This window comes from Scomber scombrus, chromosome 7 (genome assembly GCF_963691925.1).
Source record: "Scomber scombrus chromosome 7, fScoSco1.1, whole genome shotgun sequence".
In the NCBI taxonomy this organism is placed as follows: Eukaryota; Metazoa; Chordata; class Actinopteri; order Scombriformes; family Scombridae; genus Scomber; species Scomber scombrus.
This window is the reverse complement of record NC_084976.1, coordinates 24,350,687-24,362,753: the sequence shown is the minus strand read 5'-3', so window position 1 is coordinate 24,362,753 and position 12,067 is coordinate 24,350,687. Positions and strand designations below refer to the sequence as shown.

Sequence of the window (12,067 nt, the reverse complement as noted above, 5' to 3'; positions counted from 1 at the left end):
AGTGTTTTAAAGTGTCAATCAGTGTCATATTGTCAGTGTTGTCAGTCTGAGTGCATGCTTTAAATGTCTAAAACAGGTGTAGCTTATTGTCCTTAAAATCTCAGACGCATGTATTAAAACATGCAAGAGCTCAGTGAGAAAATGCTTCCTTGTTAATGTGCTTTGTTAGTAACTCACAGGCCTGTTTTTTTGTTTTTTTTAATGCTTTTGAAACAGGGCTGGGTCCGCTGTGAACAATTAATCACTGTAAACACTGTATTACTTAAGAAAAGAGCAGAGCAGACCAGACCAGAGGAGGAAGTCAAACAAAGGTGTGGTGAGATGGCTGTCCTTCAGCTGTCTTTATCTGTGGAGTGCTGTAATCTGGTTACTGACTGAGCCCAGGCAGCCTACACTCACTCATTACATAACATGAGAGCTATAGCTGGGAAGAAGGCTGGAGGAAAACACAACGCCTTCAAACCGGCTCTCACCATAGTTTCCACTCCCAGCTGAACGACGCAGATTTAATTTATATCAAACTTAAGTGATATAACAGCTTTCATACAAGGTTAATGTAGTTTAAAGTGAATCACAGTGGATTGACAAGCTGATAAAAGCTGACAACATAAAGAAAAGGAATAAAAACGATGAAGGAAAAAACAAACAACATTTTGAGACCAAAATACGCCAGAGAAAATAAGAAATAAGGTTGTTTTTTTTTAAGTAAAAACAATTTTTTTTTTTTTTAAAGACTTGGATGCGTAATAAAAATCTAAAATGAAAATTAAATCAAATAAATAAGAGAATTTAAAAAAAGTTAGAATAAAATCTATCTTAAAATAGATTACAGAGTAAAAAATTAAATAAAAGAAATGTGTTTAATAAAAATAAGGTTAAAAAAGAGATTTAAAAAAACAAAAGAAGAAAATACAAAATATAATAAAAATTTAAAAACGAGGTTAAAATAGATTAAAAAATACAATTAAAATAAAAGAGAAGCTAGACTAAAAACTAGGGGGGAAAAGATTTTAAAAAAGAAGCAGAGACAAATAAAATTGATAAGATAAAAAATATATAGAATGATAATAATAAAATAACAAATTAAAGCAGAATAAAATATTAAAACATCAAAAGAAATAAAAATATATATATCACGTGACAATATAAAAACGCCTATCACTTCATATTTTGCTCTATCGTTTATTTTGTTATGTCACAAATCAAGCACTGTATCTTTTGTAACAGCACTTTATGATCATATTTTACCTTATTTAACAGTTATTCTACTTTATGTGTGTGTATGTGAGTGTGTGTTTGAGCAGAGTGAATGAAGACAGTTTTTTTTATGAGAGACAGCAAATTTCGTTGTATGTGAACATGCAACAATAGAGGCATTCGTTCATTCACTCATTCCTTACAGCGATATTTATCATATTTAGTCCGTCCATCTTTTGTGCGGATTACAATAATAAATCGCTCTTATTGGCTTTTTACTTGTGCAGCTTTTATTGCATTTACAGTAACTTTGCAACTGTAGTGCTTCACCTATTTCGCTGTTGTGACTCTGCTCCGCTGCGTGTGCCACACACACACACGCCCTCGCTGAACCAAAGAGAGCAGAGGAGAGGAGAGGAGGAGAGGAGTGTGACCATTAAATGACAGCAAGATGAAATGGATACTGTGTTTAAAACTCTGTATCTATTTATTTACATATTCTATGTGCATTCCTTTAATTCCAGCTCAGCGTGAGACTCTCTTCTGTGTTTTGTTGTCATTTATGGTTGTGCTTCACTTCTCTGCTCTCTGTGATTCAGTGAAGGTGGGACTGACCCCCCCCCCCCCCCCCCCCCCCCCCCCAAAAAAAAAAAAAAAAAATAAAAAAGCTTCTTCATGTGAATCCAAAAAAATTTGTTTCTCTATTGGAACAGAGATCTCTGATGAAGTAGCTGCAGCAAGGACTGGTTATCTTCCCCAAATAAGGGCATTAATTATCTCCCACCTCTTTGCCTCGGCCCATGCTGTAAGTAAGAAGTGTCGAGCCTAAATAAACGCTTTTTTAAAAGTTGCACAAACAAGTAAAAAAAAAATGTTTTCAACGTCGCTCTACCACACAACATACTGTTTTTTCCAGATATGACTGAATATGGACCTTACTCAGATGGATCACATTTCTGCAGTGTGAAACGTAGCGTGCACATTCCTGCCCTGATGAAGCCTTGACCACCAGCTGTGGGCGTTTGTGTGTGTAATGCGTAACAAAACACCAGCGTGAATGCATACACAGCTGATGTCAGAGATTCCACACCGCCACTGCCCTCTCAGAGGCCGTTGCCATCGAAGCCTGTCGTCCAGTCCCGAAAAGCTGTCCAGTCATCACACAAAAATTTGCCAAGTCTAACTTCCCTTCCCTCTCTCTCAGCCTCCCCTATCCCACTTGCTGGCTCAGACACATCCAAACCTGATACATGTGAACTTCAGCACATGTTTTTTTTCTGTATGAGAGCTGGAGGCAAAATAAGGAGAAGAAGAAAACAAGATCTAATCACAGATCATGAATTTGACCTCGGTTTGATTGTTTGGTGTGTACCGGAGCCAAAAGAAGTGCAAACCTCAGATTACAGTAGCTCTGGACTCTGAGTGAGCTACTGCAGCCATAAAGTTCATCTAATCTCATAAAACAGCTTCCAGAGACAAAGCTTCACCTCAGCGATAAGACAAAAAAAGACATTCACAAAGTGATTTTGATCTATTATTAGTATTGTTCATAAGGACACTGTCCCCAGACTACTTCCCCTCCGACTATCTATCCCTGTATCTAAAGCAGAGCAGTAACAACCGTGTGAGCTATCAATGCATACAGAAAAATCACCACCTAATCTCTATGTTGCCAGAATTAGAGCAACCTCCTGTTTGAGATAGTCTAAAAATAATCTGTTCATAAAAAAACATAGAAACTGTGCACGGTGCAGAGCTCCAACAGCCAAAGCCAACAAACTGACATTTAGACACAAAAAAACGCCTAAAGTGAACGCCTAATGGCTCAATTAAAGACAAACATTGGCGATGTCATCTGTGCCCGCCCCAGTTTAGGCCTAGTTTTTTTTATTCCTGAGGGCCAACACTGATGTTATGGAGTTAGTTCAGACAATCACTGACAGACAGGACGGGCTCAGTAAGGTATTTCAGATGACTCGATGAAAAACATGCACTCTAGCTGCTCTCTGGATGACATCTACATCGTATAGTGCACAATCGTTCACACGTACAATGTCAATTAAATAAATCAATAAATAAAACTCTAATTTGGTTGTGAAAATGGGACTATGTTCGTGTTACTGTTGAGCGGAGATCTTTGAATTCAGTCCAAAATTACGATACCAGCACGAATCCAAATACCCTTAAAGTGATACCGATACCAACTGAGTACTTTATTTGATACCCATCATGTGATTAGAAGCATTAAGTTGAATCAAATGCCACCACTCATCTACATCTAAATGATTACATGTTTTACACAAATGCATTTTTAAAGTCTTCAAATTATTAATATTTATTAATCGAAGAACACTTGCGTTAATTGGCTGTGAGCAACTCCATACAAATAGTCGTATTTTCTAGCTCTGGGTACAAAAAGGAACGATTGCAGGTATAATTTGACAGGAGACGCTTCGGTACTACTTGGTATCGATTTATTGCGGTCGATACCTTTAAAAGGTAACGAGTACTGAGACTGGGACTACCCAGGCATACCAAAGACAGAAATCTTCTTTTCCATATAGATAAAGTAATGACTGTAACTTTTTCTTAAACTAAGCATACCCAAACATCTTCCTCTTAAAAATTTCATCTGGAGCATCCCAGTATCCTATCCCCATGTCTAGACAGCGATCATAGCGTGAGCAGTTCGCCAAGAGAGCAGCAGCAGCAGCAACTGCTCCGTCTGTGCATCCACACCAGAGGCGTTCAGGTGTGCTGTTGAGCCTCGGTCACCTGAGTGTTGCAAAAGCCAAATACACTAAACTGTAGTGACATGCATAAAACGGAGGAAAATAAACTTGAAGCACAAATAAACGGTTCAGGTCGCAATTACACTCATGAGATGCGAACCTTGCACAAAGCCGGCGCAAACAGCTGCATAGATTAAATTGAGAGCGTATCTGTTGCGAGTGACGTGCATGTGAAAAATGTGTCTGACACGCTTGCTGTGTAGACACGGGGTAAATGGTTAAGAAGCAGATTACATAACCATTTGATTTGATGTTTATTGCATTTCATACCCCCCTCTCTTTACTCAGTTTTGTTTCTTATCAATCTGACCTTTCAACTATCAAATAAAGACAAAAATGTAATTGTAATAATCAAATTTTAAAAGCAACTGGTACATGATCCCTAAAATTTGCCTTGAGATAACTGCAAGTAAAGCTCGATAATAATTCAGGTCTCTTCTATCAATCAGATATATCAGTTCACAGGTCTAAATCACCAAATAAATGAGTTGTACCCAAATCTAACCCTGCTTTTATTCAGGGCTTGAAGATTTAACTAGTATGAAAAACAAAAACAAAAGAGAGAGCAGTAGATATCGTAGATATCATTTTAAATAGGAAAATACTGTGATAATGCATAGCTCTGAGTCCTTTTCTCTATGTCTGTATGTTGAGATGGTTTATTAGGCGCTCTATTAAAGCTGGCCTCAGAGTTTCCCAGTCTGTGCCCGGGGCATGTCACCGCAGTCAGGCTCGGTAATCACCAGTCAAGAAGTGCTAATTAACAGCCACATGAAGCAGGCTGCTGTGTAGAGGGCTATAGGGGGACCGTAAGTGGCATTCCCACATTCCTCACACACATAGAAAGAGAAAGAGAGAGGAAAAAGAAAGAGGGAGAGAGAGAGAGACCGCATTATATCGTGCACAGTGTCGGTGCGGTGGACACCTGAAACAGCTAGCACAAGAGCAGAAAGTGTAAATGAGGGTATATTTGATCCTCAGAGCGAGTGAGTGAGGGAAGTGGAGGTAGAAGGATAAAAAAAATAAAAATCGCTCAGTGAACATTACGGGTTGGTTTCAGTTATGCGGAAAAGGCTGCCAACCTAAACTCCAGACTCTGTGGGTGAGAAGAAGTCCTCATTTTGGCCTCTTCATTGATTTTTTTGGCCTTTGTGAAGAAAAATTGCAAGCCTCTGCATCCATCTAAACACTGCCCACTTGTTTATTAGCAAAGAAAGGAAGGGGATTAAACAGTAAATTAAAAAGATATATACAGTTATTAACCCTTACATACTGCTCATATTCGGGTATTTCATAGTATCCCCTCATAATTACCCTTCACAACCAAAAATCCTTCATGAATAGCCTCCTCAGTCATTAATAAATGAGTCAAAGACTCAACAAAAAATGTGTATCTGCTGCACAAAAACATTTTTAGAAAGTTTAAATATTTCCATTTTTGTATATACTGGGTCACATTAGGATAATTTAATGAAATGTCTGGTTAAAAGAAAAGTTTTTAAGGTGTTTTAAGATGATTAAAATGATTAATAGAGTTAAAATGTGTTGTAAAACTTAAATAGTGAGTAGAGTTAATACTACAGGATTCCCACAAGGCCCCAAACATGTAAAAAAAGCAGGCTGTATTATGACACTTTGGTTCAGAGGAACCACAAAGTGATGAGCGCCGGAGGCAACAGACCACAACCACCAACCACCAAGACTTCTGTTTAGTTTTGGAAAGCTTTTTTTCATGCAGTCATTGAGCTAAAAAAATAAAAGGTTATTAAAAAACAAAAAAACTACAAGCATCAGCAACTTAAACCTAAAATACATATTCGGGTCAGTGTAACCCAGTGTCAATTGGTGTAGTATTTTTTCATAGAAATAAATGTGAAATCAATATAATCCACTTTTGCAACACAACACTATGTTTTGTAACAAATTTTACATAATTTGTCAAAACTTATTTAGAAAAAATGGTTGTTTTTTAGGATATGTCCTGCACAATATTGACAAAATGCTTTAACATTTAAATGTAAAAATACTCCAAAAATGTTGATGAAAAATGAAATAATTATTTATATATTCCACTTAAATACACTGTAGGTATCCTTATAGTTTTTGTGTGAGCCAGACTAGACACTTAAATCAAAATATTAAGTCAAACAAAGACACTGAAGATCTAAAACTACATTTACCTCTCACTGGAAATAAACACCGTCTCGGGGGTTGCCAATGATGCCATAATATCCTTTTTGCTTAGTGTACAAACAATGTGCGCGTATTACATAATTCACATTTAGAGGGCAAGCGAGATGACTGCCACTTTCATTAGCATGTTTTATACCCCTGAGGAATGCAGGACATTTCTTCTCAGACGTTAACTCGATCTTAGCTCTGTGCTGTTTTAAAATTAACTACATTTGTGCCACTCATGCAAAAAACAACAATAAGACAAGAGACAAGAGCTTCAAAGAGGTTTAACATCTCTGGGCTCGCAGCTTTTCATGTGACAAAGACAGACCAATTTTCAAGATCTACTAGAGCTAAAATCAGCCTGAATGTGAAGCCAACCAAGCCCAGATAGATCTAAAGCCAGTGGCTAAACAAGCACCCGCCTCTGCAGCAGCAGCAGCACTAATGCTCATGTGAATCCCCACGTGCTGCAGGCCGGGCCCCGTACACAGCAGGGCGACTTCACGTCACTCCCTGTGTGATGTCATGCTGGGTGACAGGCTCCTGATCAGGGCTGTGCGTGGGATTTACTCCTGCCATCCTGGATCAACAGGGAAGGGCAGGGCGGGGCGGGGCGGGGAGAGGAGAGGAGAGGAGAGGAGAGGAGAGGAGAGGAGAGGAGAGGAGAGGAGAGGAGAGGAGAGGAGAGGAGAGGAGAGGAGAGGAGAGGAGAGGAGAGGAGAGGAGAGGAGAGGCTGATGTCTTCTAGTCTGGAAAGGAAACTACACTTTTATCTCGGAGTTAAAAGTAGCATTGAAATCTCATTATTCACCTGCTCCTGTGCTTTTTAATAATAACAATAAAAAATGCTGGAAGAGTTTGGCTGTAGCTGGTGAATTAATCAAACTAACCCTCCTCTGATATCTCCTGCTGTTTCCTGCCTTATGGAAAAATAACCGGTGTAATTTCATTTTCTTTTAAATGGGCTTGGGTCGTATTAAAATGAATACAATTAATTTGTCAGCTATAAGAGAGATGTTGTGCAAAGAGTACACTGATAGGAATTTAAAAATAACGAATAAACAAGACTGTGTCAAAAACAGGAAATTATTTAAACATCAGTGACTATTCATGACAACAAATGCCAAAAAAGCACCGAGAGGAAGAGACGGCAAACGTATACAGGAGGCTGACGAATCCCATTGCTGTCATATAATAACTCACCTTTATGGTAGTATTTCATGGTATTTACTTATTTCAACATGTTTTAAATATTTTATTATAATTAAGTAATTATGTTATGTTAACAGCTGTATATAAACAGCTTAATGGACTCAAAATGTCTGACACAGCAGACAGAAGTTGACAGCACGTATAATCATTAGTAATATTCCCACCCTGTATGTGGCGGAGGACGGCCGAGGGAGCGTGAAGTAAACGATACAGCGAGCTCTCATTACCATAGCTTCTCTTGGTGGGAGTGGCATCTCATGCTGCATGGGATTATGACTGCAGAGTTGATACCATAAAGCAACACGCTTTCACACATATAGCCGTTTCACCCTGTTTTCCAGTTTACACTGTAGGACAACTATGTAAATTATATAAAATATATATATATACCCTTACATACTGCTCATATTCAGGTATTTCACAGTACCCCTCATAATTAGTCTCTATACATAATTTCACAACCAAAAATAATTCATGAATACCTCCTCAGTCATTATTAAATTGGTGATTATTCCTTGATGAAGCTTTCAGAGAGCAGAGAGAGTTTAATTCTTTAGTTTCTTTTTATAAATATGAGTCAGAAAATGTTTATCTGCTGCGCAAAAACATTTTTAGAAAGTTGAAATATTTCCTTTTTTGTATATTTTGGGTCACATTAGGATAATTTAATCAAATGTCTGGCTAAAAGAAACATTTTTATGGTGTGTTTTTTAAGACCCTGAACAGTATGTAAGGGTTAAAGATGATTAATAGAATTAAAATGTGTTGTACAAATAAAATAGGGAGTACAGCTAATACAACAAGATTCCCACAAGGCCCCAAAAATGTCAAAAAAGCAGGCTGTATCATGACACTTTGGTTCAGAGGAGCCACAAAATGATGAGCACCACAACCACCAACCACCAAGACTTCAGTTGAGTTTTTTTCATGCAGTCATTGAGCTAAAATAAGTTATTAAAAAACTAAAAAAAACTACAAGCATCAGCAACTTAAACCTAAAATAAATATTCGGGTCAGTGTAACCCAGTGTAACCAGCATTTTTTCATAAACATCTGACAGGAAAATAAATGTGGAATTAATATAATCCACTTTTGCACAACACAACACTATGTTTTGTAACAAATTTTACATAATTTGTCAAAACTTATTGAGACAAAATGTGTATCCGCTGCACAAAAACATTCTTAGAAAGTTGAAATATTTCCATTTTTGTATATACTGGGTCACATTAGGATAATTTAATCAAATGTCTGGCTAAAAGAAATGTTTTTAAAAGGTATGAACAGTATGTAAAGGTTAAGAACTATGTAAAAAAATTATGTAAATTATATCTAAATATAATCCCAAAAGCATTCAGTGTCCGGCCTAATACGCACACACAACGTACAGTTCCCCCAGGGCCAAGAGGCTGCTGGCATCCAGGTAGATGCCTCCCTTCTAGGTCTCTCCACCCTGACACAAACAGCCCTGGGCACTGGCTAAGTTGCTGTGTCACAAGACTGGCAGGCAACCAGCCATGCCGGGGCGGGTGGGGCTCCAGAGAGTTTTATGAGTTGCTGTCTGGACACAGAGGCCTCTCGGAGACAAGCCACCTATTGATCACCCAGTCTCACTGTGGCTGTGGCGGTGTGTGGATAAAAGGTAGTTTTCTCATTTGAATCTCATCTTTTTTTTTTTTTAAAAAGGTTGTCACACTTTAACCCTTTACATAATGTTCATATTCTGACTCATAATTAGTCCCTACACCTATTCACATCCATATATAACCTGTTAGTCATTAATAAATGTGTATTTAATCCTTCGGTTTGATAAATCGTATGTAAAAAAGACATTTTTTGGTCCAATAGAACATTTTATAGAATATGAAGGTCACAATTTGTACATTTGCAAAATCTATATATATACAAAAATGTGAATCAGCGTACAAAAATAAATAAAAAATATGCATTTTATTTCCATTTTTGTACATTTGGGGTAGCATAAGGAAAAATCCAGCTAAAATAAATGTGTATAAGGTGTTTTTACAGCTCTCAAATGTAAAAATGGTTCAAATTTGACCATGAACAGTATGTAAGGGTTAAAGATGAGAATACAGATGCATGGCTTTCACTTCTTCTTCTATGAAAACTCTGAAATCAAAAAATATCTTAATATAAGCAGGTGCTAGACTTCTTTCAAAGACTTATTGCCTTTTCTACACCGGATGGTTATGTGCTGCAATAACTGAGTGGGGGCATGTACACTTGACACACAAAAAAAGTCATGTGTTTGTCCTACTAACCTGAAGAAGGCACTCATCTGCTTACTTATTAATCTGACCGTGTTTGAGGGGTCCTATGGGAATACCTCCACACAGCCAAATGGGCCTTGCTATGAAACTGACACTGGAGCATTAACACACACACACACTGGTGAGCAGCTGTTTGGGGGAGCCCAGCGACAGACAAATTTAAGTTTCCACAGCCTCTGCTTTTGCTGAAGCAGCATGTGAAACACTATATACGACCGAGGGGCGGCAGTGCTAGTGTTATAACTGATGAGGATTTCGAGGATATGAAAGATAGTTAAGATAGTAACACAAAACCTCCGAATGACGTAATATACCAGACTAAACATGTTTCCAACCAGAAAGACGAGCGAGTTAATATACCCGCTTTGTGAAACAATAAACTGAGACTTACTCTACTTTATTGCGGCTCTACCCTCCGTTGTGTAATCATATGAATTTTGGTTTTGTGTCACGGTTAAAAAAAATCCCTGAATCAATCATCCCACATCTCATCGACACACATGGACACAAGCTTTTAACACAGGCGTTAAAAAGTCTGCACGTTACATTTTAGTTGAAACAGTGAGAACATCATCACTTGTGTCGACTTATTTTCAACCACAGCCTATTTGCATAGCGTCTGTTTTGAGGGATCTGTTGCAAAGGTTCAGGCCACAAATTTTAATTTTGGTGAACTAAAATCAAATTTTCCAATGCAAATCAAATTGCAATAACTTCTGCTTTCTTGCTCCGGGGTCACTGAATCCAGACTGTAAATTGATTTATGTACCAGCTGTTTTTATTTTTTTCACTAAAGGATCCATTCAAGCGTCCATAAACTAGCTTCTATCATCTAATTACTATGTTAAGCGGAAAGAAAAAACACTTTTTTACATCCTGCCAGTTTAAAATCAAAATGCATAGGGAAGTTTGCTACACCCTACTTAAAATACTTGCCCCAGGTGCTCTCTGTGCTGCTGTATATGCATCAATATGATCCTTAAAGTGTTGAGAACTTGCATTAATGAAGACTGACAGTGCAACCTCACAGAGACAGTTCATACAGAATAATAGACACACTACCCGCAGTGCAATGGTGGATGCCCGAGAACCAGAACATCCAGAGGTGCACAAACACACCTACCAGCTGTATGTAGTGGGATTAAAGCTTGTAGTTCATCCTTAACTTTTTCCACAGTCTCCTTTACAACTTTACTACCACTGCAAGGAATGAGTACAGGTATGAGGGGCTTTCTACTAAACAATGCCTTGCTTCTTCATCCTTATAAAAAGATGGAGGTTTCTAATTACTGCTGCATGTGTTTTTGCAACAAGCTGACAACAAAAAAAAAAAAAACATTTCTTGTGTACCAAGTAGCAGTAAAGAACTTGTAACCTCTTGCTTGCTTGTCCTACTTTTTTGCATGTTGACTGTCTCTCCTGGTTTGTCCCCAGCAAACAAAAGAGCCCATAAATACAAGCCCCCTGAATAATTCAAAGGTAAAGTGTAACGCAAAACCTCTCTCTCTTTTAATAGTGGTGATGCTGTTGGAAATGTCGGCAAATAAACCCCCCCCCCAACCCCTCCACCAACTACAAGTCCTAGTTTCAAAAACTGAGCACCGAGTACTGAACCTAATGACCAGCCAGCTCAGGCAGTAGTCACACATATCTGGCAGCAAAGTTTGCAAAGTGCTTCTCATGGTTCCCACACATTTTAACCATTGAATTTTCAGAACGTTTCAATAACTATTCCATAATAATTTACCCCATTTCCATGATTTAATTTAAGTAGTTAAACAAAGGGTCCTCCCCAAACGTAGATGTCATTTTCTGCCTTTTAACAGGTGTTTTGACATTTTGATCTCACTAAATGATGGATATATTTTATAATTACATCCAGAGGAAGCGTTTGGCCCCAGATCACATATTAGAAGATATTAAAAAGCTAAAAGTATAGACATTGATGATTAGTATATTCATATTAAGTTAATCTACTGATTTTTGACATGGCTGCATGAACTTATGTCCAAGTTCATGCAGCCTATCTTATATCTGTTATCTTTGATATCAGATCGAGCTATCCCTAATTCAAAATATTCACCTAATTCAAAAACATTTCCAGGCCTGGAAAACAGTTTTTCTAATTTCATAACTTCTCCAGGAATTTCATGACCGTGGGAACCCTGGCTTCTGATTTTACTCACTACATGAACCCGGAATATTTTATTGTTATTTATTGGGGTGAGGGGATGCAAGTTCATAAAATACATACGAGTGAGTGCAAACAGTTAACAATTAGCAACACCCCCCCCCCTCCTCTCTCTAAGCTGGTGTTTGAAGTAAACGTTACATCACTTGTGCACCTTAAATACAATCTGGATAAGCTCTTAGAAATCAAGCCAAAAACATACACAT

General features: G+C 37.9%; 1 protein-coding gene across 4 annotated transcripts in view; it reads right to left on the bottom strand.

The window, feature by feature from the left end:
* Nucleotides 1-12,067, bottom strand: part of otud7b (OTU deubiquitinase 7B) — a 39,148-nt gene that overhangs the window by 26,404 nt on the left and 677 nt on the right. The gene's annotated exons all lie outside the window — the stretch shown is intronic.